The sequence below is a fragment of the Anas platyrhynchos genome, chromosome 14 (genome assembly GCF_047663525.1).
Source record: "Anas platyrhynchos isolate ZD024472 breed Pekin duck chromosome 14, IASCAAS_PekinDuck_T2T, whole genome shotgun sequence".
Taxonomy (NCBI): domain Eukaryota; kingdom Metazoa; phylum Chordata; class Aves; order Anseriformes; family Anatidae; genus Anas; species Anas platyrhynchos.
Window position 1 is genome coordinate 23,517,540 of NC_092600.1, and position 17,038 is coordinate 23,534,577.

Below are 17,038 nucleotides of genomic sequence, written 5' to 3' on the forward strand. Positions count from 1 at the left end.
AGGTTTCCCTACAGTTTCTTAAAGGATTATGGTAAAAAATAATCTGTCCTTTGTGATGGTTATGAATAGTCAAATGTAATATCAAGGACTCAGAACCAACATTGTTAATCTAAACTATCTCTAACTGAAAGCATCTGAACAGAGGCTCAGATGAGTTTCTGGAGAAAGAAATAGTTTCTCTACAGAGAAACACTGGACGCAACTGCATAATCAAAAGGGATTCATTTCTTGGTTCATTCAACTCCTAGGTTTTAGTTTTAAAACATGTCTGTCTTGGCTTAAAGCACTCTTCCAATCTCTATTTCCAGTTCCTAGGATTTCCTGAAATAGGGAATCCCACTTTTTCCTTTTACAATATCCCAGTCTCTTCTTTTTTACCTCTCCCCAAGAAACTTAGCACTGCTCTCTTCATACTTGACAACTAGATATGGAGCTGTATCAGCCAGAAGGAAGTTTCCTTCACACTTTCTGCTTCTTACGGTATCTGGGCTCTTACCTTTACACTTACTCACCCTTCCTACATTAGCACAAAGAAAGCTGTTTGGGAGATCTGATGTCTTGTTTTCCAGAAACTGCCCTGAATCACCTTTACGAGAGCTGTCCCACGCTGCGAGCACAAGTCTTGCAGTCTGGCCAGATATTTGCCTTCTAAGTCAATAACCAAATCTGTTACAAAGGTAAGAACATGTAATTAATGGAAAGGAAATCCTTTTATCCTTTTATTTTGATCCAAATTCACTTTTTTTTTTTTTTTCTAGTCCAAGAATGAATCGTGGAGAACCACCAAAACTCAGGTGAGAAATGAAATGACAAATGTTAAGGTCAGGAAGCTTGCCCACTGCCATTGCTACCCTGAAAGCAGATGGAGTGCATCTTCATACGCCACAGCCTGAGACACTAGTCGACAGGCCAGCCCGTGTGAGGAAGTCCATTGCTGTCCTGAATTTTAACATGACAGGGGGACTCTTAAGCCTCTTGTTTATGCTTTAGTACTTGCGGTCTATGGGAGGACCACAGCACACTCTTCTCTGTCTCCCCTTATTTGTTGATCGTCTGTAGGAAGAAGAGAACGTGCAGAGGCCCTCACCCGTACATTGGGTCTGTTCTCACTCTGTGCAGCTCCATCATTGAGCAAAGTACCAACCTTGAGGCTTCTGTAAGGACTTGACACAAACTACAGAATACTACAATGAAGCATTCACAACAAAACCACATTTTTTTCCTCAGCCAAGCATCAAAACACTTACAGAAGGGCATGGTCCCTCTCTGTGCACCTCAAGGGGAGATCCACAAATCCTCACGTGGTTTCATCGCATCCAGCACCCTTCTCTGTGCCTCCCAGCTAAACGTGCACAGAGGCAGCTGTTGCCAAAGTGCTGTGGTGACACAATTCAGTTCTGTTTCTGAAGTCATCACCACAGGCGCCTCCCAGTGACGGCACAACACTCTCTGTTGCTAATGCGTCTGTCTCAGAAACAGCTAGGGAAGTACCACTATGCCCAAACTGACTTGAATTAGAGTAGTTCCCAAATTATTCTCTGCTCCCCTACATCTGTGGAAGGTGGGTGATCAATCTTTTCCTTGAGAAAGGACTACAGAGCAAAAGAGCTTGATTCTGAGACGTTGCCCGTCCTTGTAGAGCAGTTCACCTTTGATTTCCATGTCAGAAAAAAGAAGGTGAAATCAACAATTCCCTTCCTCTGAGCTGGGAATAGGAAAGAAGCCCAATTCTCCAGGAAGCCTTCAAAAGGAAACTCTGCATTTCTTTGTTAAACACCTTGTTTAATTTCTTGAAAGAAATCTTTCCCAGGACTTTGCAACTGCGGTGGTTCAAAGCGGGTGGGCAGCCGAGTTCCACCACGGCCGCTCTCTCACTCCCCCTCCTCAAAGGGAAAGGGGGAGAAAATACGATGCAAAGGGCTCCAGGGCTGAGATAAGGACAGGGCGATGGCTCAACAAGTATCGTGACGGGCAAAGCAGACTCAGCAGAGTGACCCTCAGGGTCCCTCCCTGCCCCTGCTCCCCGTGGGGTCCCTCCCATGGGATGCCGCCCTTCCCCAGCTGATCCCACACGGGCTGCCCACAGGCAGCAGCTCCTCAAGCACTGCTCCCACACGGCTCCGTCCCACGGGCTCCATCCATCCATCCATCCCCCAGGAGCAAACTGCTCCAGCACGGGTCCCCCACGGCTGGGCGGCAGCTCCCCCCAGCCCCCCTGCTCCTGCGGGGGCTCCTCTCCATGGCTGCAGCTGCGGCCCGGGGCCTGCTCCTGCGGGGGCTCTCCACAGGCCGCAGCCTCCTCCAGGCCACAGCCACCTGCTCCACCGGGGGCTCCTCCACCCACAGGGGGGCAGCAGCGTGGAGATCTGCTCCATGGGGGACCCATGGGTGCAGGGGGACAGCCTGCTCCACCAGGGGCCTCTCCCTGCACAGCCCGCAGGGGAACTGCTGCTGTGAGCCTGGAGCACCTCCTGCCTCCTGCTGCACTCACCTTGGGGGCTGCAGGGCTGCTTCTCACTCCTTGCTCTTCCAGCTTCTGTTGTGCAGCAGTATTTCCCCCTGCTTACATCTGTTCTCCCAGAGGTGCAAACAACATCGCTTATTGGCTCAGCTCTGGCAAGCGCCGGGGCCCTTTTGGAGCTATCTGGAGCTGGCTGTTGTCTGGACTGTTCTCACAGATGCCATCCCTGCAGGCCCCTGCTACCAAACCCTTGCCACGTAAATCCGATCGAAGTGTATGCAGCAATTACAAAGCCGCTGTGCTTTGGGCTGTCACGATCCTTCTGCAAGTGCAGGGGAGGTGCAGGGTTGCTTTGCATTTCCAAAAGGAGGAAGAAAGCCTCCAACCCCACTGGACCTCAGCCACTTGCAGGATCCAAGCAACGCTCCCCACTTTCAGTTATCTCCCTCCCATGCACACAGTGGGAGCAAGGTTGAACAAGCACATTTTTGAAAATGTTTATCTTAATGAAGAATAAAAGAAGTCTACAACACCCAATCCCTCTGTGCACCCAAGGCAAAAATCGTGGACTATTCTGCCTCAACACTATTTTCAGACCCAATTTGTCAAGTCATCTAGCAGAGGATTTCTCTCTTGTTCACTCACTAGCTTAGTAGAGCACCAGTTTACATAGGTGCTGGAGCAGATTCTTCAACCATCTGAAGGGACTTGATCCCAGAAAAGTTCAAAACTGCAGATGACTCATGATTTTGTGGTGAAGCATCTATTAGATTAGAGCTGTTCCGCTTAGGGCACAGTGAGACAGTGTGAGAAGAACCCTGTATCTCACTGATTGAGGCTTTATAACTCTACAGAATTGTCAGTCAACAATAAATGGAAAGTGCAGGAGATATGTTCTTTCTTCCTCCTTTCCCTGCCATACATTAGCAGAGAGATTGTGGTGGGATATAGGTTCAGAGCCTCACAGAAGAAGGATTTGAACCCAGGCTCTCCACAGTCTGCACCACTGCCTTCCTGACGGCTTTTGACTATTTTAATTTATTCTATTATTTTATTTTATTATTTTATTTTATTTTATTTTATTTTATTTTATTTTATTTTATTTTATTTTATTTTATTTTATTTTATTTTATTTTATTTTATTTTATTTTATTTTATTTACTTTATTAGTATTATTCTTATTTTTCTGGATGGTGTCTAAGTGTTGGGGGGGAAGAACCAACTGTGGGAGGAGGGAATGCTACTACTGTCTGTGACAGTGGTGATTTCTGGACAGTGTTAGCAACAGAGCTTCTGCAGAGAAGAGAAAATGCCAGGCAGTGTCTCTTGGTATTCCATGTACTGAGTACTGAGTGCAGTTTTGGGCTCCACAGTGTAAGAAAAAGTATAAGAACAAACCAGTGCACTGTGATAAAGAGACTTTAATAGGGTACAAAAGGAATAAAAACAAACAAAATAAGAAATGAGAATATTGATAATTTATAATGTATCATAGAATCATAGAATCATAGAAGCATAGAATATCCTGAGTTGGAAGGGACCCTTAAGGATCATCAAGTCCAACTCTTGACACCGCACAGGTCTACCCAAAAGTTCAGACCATGTGACTAAGTGCATGGTCCAATTTCTTCTCAAATTCAGACAGGCTCGGTGCAGTGACCACTTCCCTGGGGAGCCCGTTCCAGTGTGCAACCACCCTCTCTGTGAAGAAGAGATTCTTCTTTCCCTCTCCTTATGTCAAGCCTAAATTTCCCCTGCCTCAGCTTAACCCCGTTCCCGTGGGTCCTGTCGCTGGTGTTAATGGAGAAAAGGTCTCCTGCCTCTCGACACCCCCTTACGAGTATAAAATATATAAATATTGTTTAATTAATAATATTAAATACTTATCGTTTTATAATAATGAAACAATGCCATACTGTACAACACAGTCAAGAAAGTGGATTTAATTAAATAAATAATAAAACCCAGGAAATTAAATAAAATTTTAAAATGTAAATTTAATACAAATAAAACCCATTTTTCCCATCCCAATGAGTTCCTATCCCCATCATCACTTCCCATCCCACTGATCATTTCCTATCCCAATAACCTCCCAGTTCTGATCCCAAGGCTGAATTCCCAACTCCCACCCAGCCAGCCATCCAGCCATGCACCCATTTTCTGCCGTCCGTGCTGGCCATGTCCACATCCATGCCCGGCCTGAGCATGGGCAGCGGGAGCGGGCTGCATGAAATAACTGAACATGAAATCATGAAATAACATGAAATAATAAATGAGGTAACTTAATTGTTGCTGTTGTTAACATTGCTTCATGACAACAGATGCAAACATGGATCTTGAGTTGAGGGCAAAGGTGACCTTGGATCTGAAGCACACAGGCGTTCGCTAATGTCCCCCCATCCGGAGTGAATCCACAACGACTCGGAAGGAAAACTTAAGTCCAAACCAGTGCACTGGGATAAAGAGAGTTTAATAGGGTAGAAAAGGAATAAAACCAAACAAAATTAGAAATGAGAATATTGATAATTTATAATGTATAAAATATGTAAATATTGTTTAATTAATAATAGTAAATACTTATCATTTTCTAATAATGAAACAATGCCATACTGTACAACACAGTCAATAAAGTGGATTTCATGAAATAAATAATACAACCAGTACATTAAATAAAATTTAAAAATTTAAATTTAATAAAAATAAAACTCAGAAATTTAAATAAAATTTAAAAATTTAAATTTAATACAAATAAAACCCAGGAAATTAAATAAAATTTAAAAATTTAAATTTAATACAAATAAAACCCATTTTTCCCGTGCCAATGAGTTCCTATCCCCATCATCACTTCCCATCTCACTGATCATTTCCTATCCCAACAACGTCCCAGTTCTGATCCCCTCGGTGTCCCAGTGCAAGAAGAGCTGCAGGCAGAGGCCTTGCTGAGTGAGCACCTAAGGAGAGGAATGTAATCCAGAAGGCAGCAAAGAAGAGCAATGCCCCGAAAGAAGAGCTAAGTCTTGTCTCTCAGCCCTTTGGTGTCCCAAGCAGCAGTTGCCATGGGCAAGCTTTCCCAGCCCAGCTGCTGCCAGCATCCCCCCAGCTTGCCATTGCCACCTTCCTGGGTGAGGCGCGCGCGCATTTGCCATTGGCATTTGCCGTTGCCCATCCCTGAGAGTGGCAAGCAGTGCGTAGGTCCAGCACGAGAGAGGGGAGAGGGCAAGCGAGAGGGGCAAGGGCTGAGGAGCGTGGCTGAAGCTGGAGCAGGTGCCTGCAGAGGTCTCTGTGCCTGCCTGCGTGCTGAGCGGGCCTGGGTGCTGCGGGGGCCATCGAGGAGAAGCCCGAGGTCGGTCACGGGTAGCCGTAAGAGTAGGCTCTGGCGTGGTCCTTCTGCCGCTGCTCGAAGAATTGCCCGGGGCCGATCCTCATGTGGTGGGCCGCCCGCTGCCGCTCCTCCTGGGCCAGCTTCTTGAGGCGCTCCCGCTCGGGACGCTGCTGCGGCGTGATGGGCACCGACGACTCCTGCTCCTCCAGCGGTGTGGGCGCTGCGTCGCCGCCCGCCCAGGGCCCCACGCAGGGCACGTAGTCCCCGCGGGGCTGCGCCGGACGCTGCAGCGTGCGCGGCTGCGTGGGCAGAGCCGTGGGCAGTCCCCTCCAGAGCGGGGGGCTCTGGAGGGGACTGCGAGGGGGACTGGGCAGGGCTCTCCTGAGGGCTGGGAGAAGTTGAGGCCTCTTGAGGGGAGCCAAGGGAGGCTGGGGCAGGGTTCTCCTGCGGGCAGGGATGAATTCCTGCAGGGGGGGCCTTTTGGGCAGGGCTCTCCTGAGCTGGGGCCGGGCTGCAGGCTTGAGGGAGGAGCTGAGTGGCGGCACAGCAGCTGCAGGGGGCTGCAGCGCCCGCCCAGCCTGCACCTTGTCGGGGTGCAGCCCAGGGCTTGAGGGGACCTCACCCAGCGCTCTGGTGGCTGCCAGTCCCTGTGTGCTGGGCTCCTCGATGTCCTCGCAGAGGTCGGGCAGCTGCGAGAGGAAGCGCTTGAGGACAGGACTGCTGGGGACAGCGGCGAAGGCGTCCTGGGGCTCCACGGCATCCAGGCAGCTGAGCAGCTCCTCCAAGCCGGAGCTGTCCAGGTCGGCCGGGAGCTGGTCCTGCAGGTGCTGCAGCTGCTGGCTGTCCCCTGCCAGCTGGGGAAAGGCCTCGGCGAAGGCATCGGGGCCCAGCTCCAGCAGCTCCAGGGGCTCCTCAGGCACCTCTGCAAGTGTCGCCGCTGAGGAAAAAGCAAGCCAATGCAATCCCCCAAGCATCCCCCGCTGCCAGCTTTGCCATGGCCCCTGGGTGTGGGGCCACAAGCGGCCGGCTGTGCCAGCCCCAAACTCACCGTCGGGCGTCACCGTCTGGGTGCTGGCGGTCGCTGGAGCCTGGGCAGGCTCGGGGGGAGTGGGGCCGGGCAGCGGGGGCCCCTGGTCCTCGCTGAGCCCCACGGCATGCAAGCAGGGCTCCGGCAGCTGCCCCCGGCTGCTGCTGAGGGTGCGGGGCGTGGGGAGCGCCTGCCCCCGCAGCGGAGGCCCCGGCACGAGGGGTTGCGGGGGGTTGCGCTGGGCGGGGGCCTGCAACAGGCAGGTGCCTGCGGGGTGCAGGAGCTCCCCATGGAGCACGGCCCTGGGCCCCAGCCCCAGCGCATGGTGGGGCACCAGTGTCCCCGTCACCATGGGCTGTCCCCACTGATGGACGGGGGCACAGGGAGGAGCGGTGTGGGGGAGCTGCCCCACGGCGGGGAGCTGCACCAGCTGCAGCTGATGCCCCATGGTTGGGAGCTGCACCAGCTGCAGGTTATGCCCCACGGCGGGGAGCTGCCCCCCAGCAGGGAGCTGCCCCATGGCGGCGGCGGGGAGCTGCCCAAGCTGCAGGTGGTGCCCCTGGGCTGGGAGGTGCCCCCCAGGTGGCAGCTGCACCCTGGCGGGGAGCTGCAGCACCTGCCCCTGGACCCCCGGCACCACGTGCCAGATGATGGCCTGGGGCAGTGCGGAGGGGAGGGTGGGTACCTGGGGGGGCTGCAAGGGCAGCGCCGTCGCTCCGGGGAGGGAGGGAAGCAGCCAGGCAGCCACCGTTGGCGGCACGGCTGGGACGACGAAGGGGGAGTTTTGCGTCTGCGCAACCCGCAGAAGCCGTCTGGGGAAACCCTTTGTGGGAACAAGGGCGCTGGGCTGAGCTCTGGGGCGCTGGGCTCACCAGCAGGGCCGCAGCCCCGGGAGGAGCGGGAGCCGGCTGCTGGACCTGCCATGGTGGCTGGAGAGTGGGGCGGTTGCTTGGGGAACGCGGGCAACGGGGGTTCCGTCCCAACGGCTGACCAGCCCCTCGCCGACATCTTGGGGAGGACTGCAGGCTTTGGAGCCAAGCAGGCTGCCCAGCGCAAGACTTGGCCATCCCCAGCAGGCTTTCCCTCCCACGCAGTACTTGCCATGCCCACGACGCTTCCACACCGCCTCTTGCCCGTCCTGAGCATTTCCCAGCCCAGGACCAGCTTTCATCCTCATGGTCATTTCCCATCCTGACAAGTTCACATGAGAACAGATTCCCATACAAAAGATTTCCCATCGACACAAACAGATTTTTCCCTTCATCCAAAGAGATCTCGTCCCAAAGAATTCCCCTCTCTTGGAGGACTTCCCCATGGTTTTCCTACTTCAATAAATGTTACCCACCCCATTAAAGATTTCCCATCCCAGTACTTTCCCATCCCAGGCGTGACTGCCCATCCCAATGCTTTTGCTTCCCAATGCTTTCAAACCCAGAGAACATTTCCCATCTCTTTCATTTCCGAGCCCAATGCCTTTCCACCCCAAGGAAGTCTTCCCATCCCAGCAAGGATTTCTCGGCGCACACATCCTTTCCCAACCCATTCCCATTTCCCACTTTCACCATCCAACACACAGCTTAGCCAGCCCACAGCTCTAGAGAGGGATTTGGACGATGCTGATAGACACAAGGTCACGGGGATTTGCTGTGCTGACGATTGCTCTTTCTTACAGATCAACACAGATCCCCAGTCCCAAGGGCGCCAGGCAGAATCTGGCCAATATGTAGATACGAGGCTCTTCCATTTCCTACCGGGAAAGAAAGAGATCTGTGCGTTTCTCTCTCTCCACCTCCGGAAAAAGAGAGGAAGGGGAGAGCGCTAATGAACAGGAGCATGCTCAGCTCAGCCACCGGCATGGAGGCTGCCCGCTCCTCAGCACCTCGAAGCAGCAGCACCTTCAAGTCTCCTCCTGCAGCAGCAGCACATCAGTGTCTCTTGTCCCACCAGCAGGACAGTGGCGTCTCGCATTGCACCATGCCGACCTCCACGCCTCGAGTGCCAGCAGCAGTCCTCAATGCGAGCTGGACGCTCAGGGCACTTGTGGCCACCCACCTTTGTGAGCTCCAAGGCTGACAGTGACTCTCTGCTGAGCTCCCACGGCTCCCAGGCGTCCCGCTGGCAGAGCTTATGGCGCTAAGCTGACTGCCAGGAGAAAAGGCTCCTGTGAAATGGCTGCTCCACAATGCCAGGAGCAAGGTCTGCTGGGCTGGGGGTTCGCAGAGGAGCTCGGCCTTGGGCCTGGCAACTGCGCCTGGAAGCCAGGGACGGCCTTGGTGTGCAGCTGGACACCTGGGCCTGAGAAAGCAAGGTCTCTTTCAAGACGCTTGGCACCATCGTCACCCAGTGGCTGTCTCAGGGCGACGAGAGAAATGCACAGCATCTCTTGCTGCCCTGCAGTGCTGCTGTCCTACGCCCTTGGGTGTCTCCGGGATAGAAAAAGGGACGGATTTTGCCCCAACACCCAGCTCCTTTCTATCAAAAGCATCACGTCCTCCTCTCTTTCTTGGATTTGGCTATGACTTTAGGAATCCCTGCAATCCCTGCAGCTGTGTCCCCTGCCAGCTTCTTGTGTGCCCCAAGCATCCTCGCTTGCAGGGCAGTAGAAGATGCAGAAAAGGCCTTGCCTTAGTGGAAGCACTGCCCTGCAGGAGCTCCAACATCCCTCTTAGCAGCACGCTGTAGCCCCCAAATGCCCCCGAAACAGCACATTTCAGCTCCTGGGAAGGAAATGAGCTCGCTCAAGGGGAGCTACCCGCTCAAGGCCCAGGTGTCTGTGAGGCGGTGTTGGCAAGGAGTCCTGTTGTGTGAGTCCATTCTTTGTGGGTGCTCTGTCCCCACAAGGCTTGCTTTGGAAGGCCCAGGAGAGTCTTGTGGGCACTGGCCTGGGGTCCCAGGCTGAGCCAGCTGCTGGCTGGCAATCAGGGAGGCTCGCTCAGTGTCTCGGCTTGGGTTTGCGTGGCCAGGCTGTGGGAGCGGGGGGCTGCAGGGGTGTCCTCTGTGAGAAGAATGCAGCAGCTGCCCCATGGGAGCTCAGGGCCGCTTCCAGGAGGCTCCTTCCAGGAGGGACCCACCCGCTGCTGCCCAGAACGCAGAGCAAAAGGATGATGTTTGCGCCTGGGGGAGAGCCCATCTAAGAAAGGGAACAAAAGCTGCTGCCCAGCAGTGTCTGGCTCAGGGAGGAGTGGGAAAGCTCTGTGCAGCCCCCAGGGGCCGTGCAGCAGGAAGCAGGAGGTGCTCCAGGCTCACAGCAGCAGTTCCCCTGCGGCCTGTGCAGGGAGAGGCCCCTGGTGGAGCAGGCTGTCCCCCTGCAGCCCATGGGTCCCCCGTGGAGCAGATCCCCACGCTGCAGCCCCCCCGTGGAGGAGCCCACGTTGGAACAGGTGGATCTGCCCTAGAGGAGGCTGCGACCTGTGGAGGAGGCCCCAGAGGAGCAGGGTGTTCAAGGAAAGGTTGGAGCTGGTGCTTAGGAACATGGTTTATTGGGTGACATTGGTAGTACAGTGATGACTAGACCGGACAAATGTGAAGGTCTCCTCCAACAATAATGATTCTATGATACCTCCACCACGTCCTCCTCCTCCACTTCCTCCTCATCGTCCACGGCCTTTTTCTTGTCCACTGCCTCCTCCTTGTCTACCGCGTCCTCCTCGCCCCCCGCCTGCTAAACCTATTTCTCATTTTCCTCCTCCTTCTCCTCCTTCCCTGCCTCTTGCACCTCCAACACCTCCTCCACCTCCACTGCCTCTTCCTCCTTCTCCTTCTCCAGCCCCACTGACTATTCCTCCTCCACAGCCTCCTCCACCTCGGCAGAAGCTTCCTGGCCAACTTCCTCTGCATGCTCCTTGCTAAGGCATGCTGGTAGCAATGATCGTGAGCCCAGAAATGGCAGGAGGAGTTGCCAGGAACCAGGTGTGCCAAGGCGGCTTCTCTGGGAGGCTATGGCTGTGAGCGCTGCCCACCGCTTCTAATTCTAGTTCCATTTGTCACCCCACAGGACCATGGCACTGTGACCCTGTAAGGTAGCAGCTGGCGGCTCCTATCATCTTGATGACGCTCTGTGATGCGTTGCTTGTTGCCTGGGTAGCGATTGTTAGCAATTATGCAAATGGCTTGTCATCAATCGGGGATGTGGCTGCTCCTCCCTATAAATGGGCCAAGGGGGGCAGTGGGAGCCAGAGTGTTGCAGAGGGGAGATGGGAGAAGGTGGAAACAGAAAAGGAGGAGGATGAGGAAGAGGCATAGGTGGAAAAGGGGGAGTAAGAGAGGAAGGGGGCAGTAGAGGAGGTGGCAGAGGAGGAGGTGGCGGAGGAGGAGGTGGCGGAGAAGATTGAGGAGGTGGCGGAGAAGATTGAGGAGGTGGCGGCATGAGTAGGAGTGGTGACAAAAGAGGAGGTGAGCAAGGGATAGGCAGAGGGACACGATGGAGGTGGAAGAGGAGAAGAAGGTGGTGGAGAAATAGTAGAATACTAGAGGAGGAGGTGGTGGCAAAAAAGAAAAAAAAAAAAAGTGGAGGAGGAGAAGAAGGTGGTGGAGGAGGAGGCCGCCAAAAAAAAAACAAAAAAACAAAAGAGAAGGAGTAGAAGGTGGAGGAGGAGAAGGAGGTGGAGGCGGTGGAGAAGGAGGTGGCAGTGTCGGAGGAGGACGAGGTGGCGGAGGAGGAGGAGGCGGCGGAGGAGGAGGTGGCGGAGGAGGAGGTGGTGGCGGAGGAGGAGGTGGCGGAGGAGGAGGTGGCGGAGGAGGAGGAGGTGGTGGCGGAGAAGGAGGAGGTGGCGGAGGAGGAGGAGGTGGCGGAGGAGGAGGCGGTGGAGGCGGAGGAGGACGCGGTGGAGGTGGAGGCCGTGGAGAAGGAGGTGGAGGCGGTGGAGAAGGAGGAGGCGGTGGCGGAGGAGGAGGAAGTGGCGGAGGAGGAGGTGGCGGAGGTGGAGACGGTGGAGAAGGAGGTGGAGGCGGTGGAGGAGGAGGAGGAGGTGGCGGCGGAGGAGGAGGTGGTGGATGAGGCGGAGGAGGAGGAGGCGGAGGAGGAGGCGGTGGAGGAGGTGGAGGCGGCGGAGGTCGAGGTGGCGGAGGAGAAGGAGGTGGCGGAGGAGGAGGTGGCGGAGGTGGCGGTGGTGGCGGAGGAGGAGGTGGCGGCGGAGGAGGAGGCGTAAGAGGAGGAGGAGGTGGCGGAGGAGGAGGAGGAGGAGGCGGTGGAGGAGGAGGAGGCGGTGGCGGAGGAGGAGGTGGCGGAGGAGGAGGAGGAGGAGGCGGCGGAGGAGAAGGCAGCGGAGGAGGAGGTGGAGGCGGAGGAGGAGGTGGCGGAGGTGGAGGTGGTGGAGAAGGAGGTGGAGGCCGTGGAGAAGGAGGTGGCAGTGTCGGAGGAGGACGAGGTGGCGGAGGAGGAGGAGGCGCGGAGGAGGAGGTGGCGGAGGAGGAGGAGGTGGCGGAGGAGGAGGTGGCGGATGAAGAGGAGGTGGTGGAGGAGGAGGTGGAGGCGGAGGAGGTGGTGGCGGCGGAGGAGGTGGTTGCAGAGTAGGAGGTGGCAGAGGAGGAGGTGGAGGCGGAGGAGGAGGAGGCGGTGGCGGAGGAGGCGGTGGCGGACGAGGAGGTGGCGGAATGGGAGGTGGAATAATCCAAATAATCCAAATGGCAGCGGTACATTAAATACATGTTAGATTTCCAGTTTTCCAGAAAGGTCCAGGGTGTGAACGGGAAACTTCTCCAAAGCATGCAACACCACGGGTGCCACGTAAGAAACCTGGCTGTACCCTTCTTTTCCTACTATTAGCAGACGGGGCCGGCGTGATGTTGGTTCACAGAAAGCACTCCTAGAACAAGAGTAAAGAAAACAAGTTTATAAATGAGGTGCTGAATAGACACACACAGATGTTCCAAGTAATTTTCCTATAGACTTACTTTTCCATCCCCAAATAATCCAAATGGTAGCGGTACATTAAATACATGTAAGATTTCCAGTTAAGTTATTCAGTCATTCCAATTGTTTCATCTTCTTCCCTTGTGTTTCCTATTCTTTACTGAACCAAGACTGCAAATTAATATCCCTGCAATCTTGCTTTACTACTAGGAAATAAATTTGTGAGGAGCATTTGTTTCCCCACTACAATCAGGCTGTACCTTTGCTGGCTTAAATCAAAGATGCTAGAGACTTCGCCTTGCTCTAGAGGACAGAAAATCTTCTGGACAGCACAGCAATAGAAACTGAGAAAAATAACTGATCCAGCTGTGACAACATGATCTAACTTTCCAACAGTGGGCTTGCATGACTTCCATACTAAAATACCACAAGATTAACACAACTTGGTGGCTTAACAAATAAAGACACCATTCAGATTTTTCTCAAGGTGTTTTAACAAGCCATTTCTCAGTTTTCTTTCTGCTACATAATTCACCATTGGTTTAAGAATCCTGGAAAACAGAAGGGCAAAAGGTGGCAACACAAACCCATAAAGTTGGGGTACTTTTAGCTAAAAGGACAGACAGGACATTTATGTGGTCTTGAGTCTTTCAAAGAATGCCATGGATTAAGTCAACGTGTTCTGGTAGTCTACGGATCACTTTGGCTTAGGAAGAGAAGCCTGGGCTTTTCAATTTGGTCATTCAGAGCAACTTCATTACCACTTGAGTCCCTTCACCCTTTCTCCTTGTGAATACCAAGCACCCCTTCAACACACAAACTTGATGTTACCCCTTCGTCTACCACCCCTCGCACTTTTAACAGCTGGAACTGTTTACAAAGACTCAGCAGTCCTGAGAATTTAAACATAACAGGGATCTATCTTTCTTTACCTGCTGAAACAGAGGCGTTTTTTCTCTGGTCTGTCAGGCATTCCATCTTTTAATTCATCTCCAGAAACCAAGGATGCATCGTCATCACTGTCGAACGTATCATCTTGTAAAATAGGATTTAAATGGTCTGAAAGACAAAAGAGGTTTGTTAACTTTCCTGAATAGCCTTTGTCTCGTTCTCTTACATGAATACAGCTTCTAAATCAGTGCCAAAACCCTTTCTTCATTTGAGAGCACACACTGAAAGCTATTTCCTAGAGTTCATCCCACCACAGATCTAAGGAGATGGCACAAGGCCCTACAAAGCTGTACTAAGTCCCACTGATGTGTACGTATAAGGTACGCTACTCTTGGTGATTTTTTTCTCCCCCTTAGAATAAAGGAGATTACAAACAATTTCCGCAGTTGCTAAATAGCTAAAAACAAACAAACAAACAAACAAACAAAAAAAAGACCATTTCTTTCTGGAGGAGGTTCCCACAATGAAAGCACGGGGATTAAGGATGTGATGGCCACAGAATTCCATTCATCTAGTAAATATCAATGCTAATTGATCTCACATGCACATGTATAGTACGATCCACAAACATTTAAATTAGGAGACTGGTTAAAAACGATGATAGCTAAAACAATATTTAGCTTAGACCAGTTATACTTGTATCCTGGTCCCGACATTCTTCAGAAAGGAATTAGAAACATTGACCTAGAAATGCTTCCCCTCCAAATATCTGAGTTTTGATTTTTTAAAGAAAAATAGGTGCCTTATACTTCAAACCTCAAGTCAACCTCTACAAATGCTAATTATCTTAGCTGCCGTCAGAAGCAGGATGCTTCAGTAGAGAACGCATCGTCCTTTACTGTGTATTGAGTCATTCAGGGCTTCCATTTGGCATTTCAGTTTCGAATCCAGAAGAAAACCTATGCGTTATCTTCCAGACATGCCCAAAAGAAAGACATGCACATGCAAATAATAAAATTCTACCATCATTATGTCTGAAAGGTTTAAGTTGATTGCACAAACCACAAGTTTTTGCTTTAGCAGAATTATAAAGAAGTGGATGCTGTGGTTATACCTTGCTGTCGGTCCTCCTTTAGTGCGAGCTGTGCATGCGGGAAGATCTTCTGCACAACTTGTAAAATATTCGCTCCTGATCTTTTAAAAAGTGGCTTGAAAATGGGTGATAGTGCTTGTCCGGGTGAAGCCACGATCCTGTTTGATGCCGGAACAACCTTCTTCAGAGCCATGAAAAAGTCCTTTGCTTTTATTTTAATAGAATTAACATCTAGTAGCAACTTCTCCCTACTTGCATAAATCTGAGGATAGCATCGACGTAGAGAGCACAGCGCAGCTTCAGTACATAAAGATTTGATATCTGCACCACAGTATCCTAACAAACAAAAATCAAACGTTACATCAGTCAAGGCCCAGGTTTACAACATGCAACATTTAAAGAATTTGTAATGCCAAAACCAAACAGGTTAACAGGGAATTCAAAGTGCTACCGCTCTGCAGGGAAGTTTCATGTTGCTCACTGCCTGATATCCTGCGCTTATGCAGCTGAAGCAGACTCCTCATCAAAAACTATACTCTTGAGGAAGATGCCCCAGAACCATTTAACGTTCTCAGACAACAAAAAGAACGACAACAAAGAGTAAATAGATGAAAGCATCTAACTCTGATTGCTATGAAGGCGTGCCAGCTGCCTCGTTGACTAGTTGTGCAGCAAGGCACAAGAGCTTGGGTACTGCCTGGTACAAGCTAAGGTTCTTTACAACTTGCTCACAAGCAAGAATCCATTTTGGTTTCAGTCTTACCAATGCATTTCTCAGCTAGTTCATCAAGCAACATGTCCGGTGGCTTAGGGGTCCAGTCACGAGTATGAATCTTGAAAATTTCTTTTCTAGCCTGGAAGCAAAATCATTGCGTTTTAGCTTGTCCCAAGTTTTCCTTAAAAATACCAAGAAACAAACAAACCAAAAAGCAAACAAACAAACAAACAAACAAAAAAAACCCAGTCCTTCCTCAAAACCCCTCATCTATTAATACGCTTTTCTTATTTGCTCAACTCTCAAGTATTTTACAGTTATTTAATATACACTCTGCATTTTCAACCAGGAAATTGAATATTTCTTATTTGTTATACTGAACTTTTTCTAGGAACCTACAATGAAAGAAAAGGCATTTATAGCTTCAATAACAAGTTTCCAAACTACGGGACCTAATGACCCAGAGGAAAATACTGTAATGAAAAATTTATCCAGAAACATTTCTTTGTTGTCCAAAAATCTTCTCTAAAACTTAGCAAGCTTTCATTGTGACAGTCTCATTACTTCATCACATTTGCTTTTCAGGCAGTAAATTCACAGAAAGCACTTCTGGCACAATGCTTCAAATTGCTACAATTACTATAAAGAAGAAAATAATTATGACTCAAACTACTACCACCGATCCGGGGCACAATCAAATGCAAACACGTCCCCTATTCATTCATAAGTGAAGGATTGAGACCAAAAACACAACTTCATGATGAAAACGCCCAAGTGGACTAAATAATTAAGCAAACAGGTACAACTTTGGGAATGAAAGGTTTGATTATAGAACTAACTACTTGGTGGTATCATCCTGACCATATATATCCAGTACCAGATTTGCCCTCCATGGAACAACGCAGTGTCTCCACATATCACTCTTTTGTTCAAGTTGTCAATTATTTTTTTTTCCTATAAAGTTGGACTTTGCCATGGTAGAACTAACGTTGAATTTAAGTTCTCACCTCTTTATTTGGCAAGTTGAAGAGGAACTCTCTGCCAAAGCGTCCTGGTCTTCGTAAAGCAGGATCTATAGAATCCAGTCTGTTGGTAGCTCCGATTACCACGATCTCCCCTCTGTTATCTGTGCCATCCATAAGCGTCAGAAGAGTTGAAACAATGGAACTAATAGAAAAATATAGTTTTTATTTACTGGTTCAGTAAATTTTGTTACATTCCACATGACTTTCTTGATGCCGGAACAACCTTCTTCCTAGTAGTCATTCAAAAGTGGGAAAAAAATAGTCTACCAAGTCGGGTTTTTTTTTTTGGTTTGATAATACATCTGCAGACTGGTAAGTCATCAAGCACTTCAAGACTGTTTGAAATAATCTCTACATTAATGGAAAAGGAGTACTGCACACTTCTGCTCAGGAAGAAAATCACGGAAAATGTTCCGTGATGTTCCCTCTTGCTTTGGTAATGCTCTTTCTCAGTGTTTTTAGTCTTGTCCTTTCTACCTTGGCATCTCTCTGCAATAGCTGAGGAGGAAAGCTTTTTAGAGCTACATTCAGTGTCACACTTGAGAGAGGAAGTTTGCCGCAATTTCTCACCAGGCTCAGAAGACTCTTTGCCGTACAAAACATTTTCTTTTGAAATAAGGTCACGTTCTTTTGATCTTCTTGGTTTCTCCTTG